The sequence below is a fragment of the Nerophis ophidion genome, linkage group LG15 (assembly GCF_033978795.1).
Source record: "Nerophis ophidion isolate RoL-2023_Sa linkage group LG15, RoL_Noph_v1.0, whole genome shotgun sequence".
Taxonomy (NCBI): Eukaryota; Metazoa; Chordata; class Actinopteri; order Syngnathiformes; family Syngnathidae; genus Nerophis; species Nerophis ophidion.
Window position 1 is genome coordinate 52,783,228 of NC_084625.1, and position 5,000 is coordinate 52,788,227.

Genomic DNA, 5,000 nt, shown 5'->3' on the forward strand with positions numbered 1-5,000 from the left:
CATCGGAGTTGAGTTCAGAGTTCTCTTCTTTGCTCAACACACTTCCCTGCTTTCTCAACTCTCTTTGCTCATACAGCCATCCATCCATTTTTTACTGCTCAGCTACAATCGGGCGGAAGGCAGCGTACACCCTGGACAAGTCGCCACCTCATCACAGTGCTCATAAAAAAATCTAACACAATTTGTATATATTTTTTTAAATTCTAGATGTAGTGGCTGCTGGTTGCAGGAGCGACCCAGCGGGCACCAGACATTGAAACAACGTTGAGAACTTGTTGAATTAGGACCTGACTACGAGCAACTCAAACATAACGTTAAAATAAACATGCTTTTTAAACACGTTTAATCAAAGCTGATATTAGGTCATTTTACAACCATCATTCTATAACACAAACAAAATGTTGAAACATCATCATTTTTGACGACGTTAAATCAATGTTGGGTTCTGACGTTGATTTAGCATTGAAATTTGGCCATTTTCCAACCGATATTCTACAACACAAATCCAACGTTGAAACAACATGCTTTTTGACAACATTTAATCAATGTTGGATTATGACTATCAACATGTTGGTCATTTCCCAACCAATAACAACACAAATACAACGTTGAAACGACATGCTTTTTGCTGAATTTTAATCAATGTCAGGTTGTGACGTTGATTTAACATTGAAATTTGGTCGTTTCCCAACCAATATTCTACAACACAAATACAACGTTGAAACAACATGCTTTTTGACAACATTTGATCAATGTCGGGTGATGACGTTGATTCAACATTGAAATTTGGTCGTTTTCCATTCAATTTTCTACAACATTGAAACAACTTGATTTTTGTCAGGATATGACACTGATTTGACATTGAAATGTGGTCATTTCCCAACCAATGTACTACAACACAAACACAACGGTGAAACAACATACTTTTTCACGACATTTAAACAATGTTGGGTTCTGACGTTGATTTGACATTGAATTTTGGTCATTTTACAACCATCATTCTACAACACAAATACAACGTTGAAACAACATGCTTTTTGACAACATTTAATCAATGTTGGATTATGACTATCAACATATTGGTCATTTCCCAACCAATAACAACACAAATACAACGTTGAAACAAAATGCTTTTTGCTGATGTTTAATCAATGTCAGGTTGTGACGTTGATTTAACATTGAAATTTGGTCATTTCCCAACCAATATTCTACAACACAAATACAACGTTGAAACAACATGCTTTTTCGAAACATTTAATCAATGTCGGGTTGTGACGTTGATTTAGCATTGAAATTTGGTCATTTCCCATCCAATATTCTACAACATTGAAACAACTTGATTTTTGTCAGCATTTATCCAATGTCAGGATATGACGTTGATTTGACATTGAAATGTGGTCATTTCCCAACCAATATTCTACAACACAAACACAACGTTGAAACAACATGCTTTTTGACGACGTTTAATCAATGTTGGGTTCTGACTATTGAAATGTTGGTCATTTCCCAACCAATAACAACACAAATACAACGTTGAAACAACATGCTTTTTAGACAACGTTGAATCAATGTCAGGTTGTGACGTTGATTTGACATTGAAATTTGGTCATTTTCCAACCAATATTCTACAACACAAATCCAACGTTGAAACAACATGCTTTTTGACAACATTTAATCAATGTTGGATTATGACTATCAACATATTGGTCATTTCCCAACCAATAACAACACAAATACAACGTTGAAACAACATGCTTTTTGCTGATGTTTAATCAATGTCAGGTTGTGACGTTGATTTAACATTGAAATTTGGTCCTTTCCCATCCAATATTCTACAACATTGAAACAACTTGATTTTTGTCAGGATATGACACTGATTTGACATTGAAATGTGGTCATTTCCCAACCAATGTACTACAAAACAAACAAAACAGTGAAACAACATACTTTTTCACGACATTAAATCAATGTTGGGTTCTGACGTTGATTTGACATTGAAATTTGGTAATTTTCCAACCAATATTCTACAACACAAATCCAACGTTGAAACAACATGCTTTTTGACAACATTTAATCAATGTTGGATTATGACTATCAACATATTGGTCATTTCCCAACCAATAACAACACAAATACAACGTTGAAACAACATGCTTTTTGCTGATGTTTAATCAATGTCAGGTTGTGACGTTGATTTAACATTGAAATTTGGTCATTTCCCAACCAATATTCTACAACACAAATACAACGTTGAAACAACATGCTTTTTCGCAACATTTAATCAATGTCGGGTTGTGACGTTGATTTAGCATTGAAATTTGGTCATTTCCCATCCAATATTCTACAACATTGAAACAACTTGATTTTTGTCAGCATTTATCCAATGTCAGGATATGACGTTGATTTGACATTGAAATGTGGTCATTTCCCAACCAATATTCTACAACACAAACACAACAGTGAAACAACATGCTTTTTGACTACATTAAATCAATGTTGGGTTCTGACGTTGATTTGACATTGAATTTTGGTCATTTTACAACCATCATTCTACAACACAAACACAACGTTGAAACAACATGCTTTTTGACAACGTTTAATCAATGTTGGGTTTTGACTATTGAAATGTTGGTCATTTCCCAACCAATAACAACACAAAAACAACATGCTTTTTAGTCAACGTTTAATCAATGTTGGGTTCTGACGTTGAATTGACCATTGAAATTTGGTAATTTTCCAACCAATATTCTACAAAACAAATCCAACGTTGAAACAACATGCTTTTTGACAACATTTAATCAATGTTGGATTATGACTATCAACATGTTGGTCATTTCCCAACCAATAACAACACAAATACAACATTGAAACAACATGCTTTTTAGACAACGTTTAATCAATGTCTGGTTTTGACGTTGATTTGACATTGAAATTTGGTCATTTGCCATCCAATATTCTACAACACAAATACAACGTTGAAACAACATCCTTTATCGCAATATTTAATCAATGTCGGGTTGTGACGTTGATTTAACATTGAAATGTGGTCGTTTCCCATCCAATATTCTACAACATCGAAACAACTTGATTTTTGTCAGCATTTATTCAATGTCAGGATATGACGTTGATTTGACATTGAAATGTGGTCATTTCCCAACCAATGTACTACAACACAAACACAACAGTGAAACAACATACTTTTTCACGACATTAAATCAATGTTGGGTTCTGACGTTGATTTGACATTGAATTTTGGTCATTTTACAACCATCATTCTACAACACAAACACAACGTTGAAACAACATGCTTTTTGACAACGTTTAATCAATGTTGGGTTCTGACTATTGAAATGTTGGTCATTTCCCAACCAATAACAACACAAATACAACGTTGAAACGACATGCTTTTTAGACAACGTTTAATCAATGTTGGGTCCTGACATTGATTTGACCGTTGAAATTTGGTCATTTCCCAACCAATATTCTACAACACAAATACAACGTTGAAACAACATGCTTTTTGACAACATTTAATCAATGTTGGATTATGACTATCAATATGTTGGTCATTTCCCAACCAATAACAACACAAATACAACGTTGAAACAACATGCTTTTTGCTGATGTTTAATCAATGTCAGGTTGTGACGTTGATTTGACATTGAAATTTGGTCATTTGCCATCCAATATTCTACAACACAAATACAACGTTGAAACAACATGCTTTTTGACGACGTTTAATCAATGTTGGGTCCTGAGTATTGAAATGTTGGTCATTTCCCAACCAATAACAACACAAAAACAACATGCTTTTTACACAACGTTTAATCAATGTGGGTTCTGACGTTGATTTGACATTGAAATTTGGTAATTTTCCAACCAATATTCTACAACACAAATACAACGTTGAAACAACATGCTTTTTGACAACATTTAATCAATGTTGGATTATGACTATCAACATGTTGGTCATTTCCCAACCAATAACAACACAAATACAACATTGAAACAACATGCTTTTTAGACAACGTTTAATCAATGTCTGGTTTTGACGTTGATTTGACATTGAAATTTGGTCATTTGCCATCCAATATTCTACAACACAAATACAACGTTGAAACAACAAGCTTTTTCGCAACAATTAATCAATGTCGGGTTGTGACGTTGTTTTAACATTGAAATTTGGTCGTTTCCCATCCAATTTTCTACAACATTGAAACAACTTGATTTTTGTCAGCATTTATTCAATGTCAGGATATAACGTTGATTTGACATTGAAATGTGGTCATTTCCCAACCAATGTACTACAACACAAACACAACGTTGAAACAACATACTTTTTCACGACATTAAATCAATGTTGGGTTCTGACGTTGATTTGACATTGAAATTTGGTCATTTTACAACCATCATTCTACAACACAAACAACGTTGAAACAACATGCTTTTTGACGACGTTTAATCAATGTTGGGTTCTGACTTTGATTTGACATTGAATTTTGGTCATTTTACAACCATCATTCTACAACACAAACACAACGTTGAAACAACATGCTTTTTGACAACGTTTAATCAATGTTGGATTATGACTATCAACATGTTGGTCATTTCTCAACCAATAACAACACAAATACAACGTTGAAACGACATGCTTTTTGATGATGTTTAATCAATGTCAGGTTCTGACGTTGATTTAACATTGAAATTTGGTCATTTCCCATCCAATATTCTACAACATTGAAACAACTTCATTTTTGTCAGCATTTATTCAATGTCAGGATATGACGTTGATTTGACATTGAAATGTGGTCATTTCCCAACCAATGTACTACAACACAAACACAACGGTGAAACAACATACTTTTTCACGATGTCAAATCAATATTAGGTTCTGACGTTGATTTGACATTGAAATTTGGTCATTTTACAACCATCATTCTACAACACAAACACAACGTTGAAACAACATGCTTTTTGAGGACGTTTAATCAATGTCAGGT

At 33.8% G+C, this 5,000-nt stretch overlaps 1 protein-coding gene across 1 annotated transcript in view; it reads right to left on the reverse strand.

The window, feature by feature from the left end:
- LOC133569802 (partitioning defective 3 homolog) overlaps positions 1 to 5,000 on the reverse strand; it is a 332,895-nt gene that overhangs the window by 84,459 nt on the left and 243,436 nt on the right. The window lies entirely within an intron of this gene.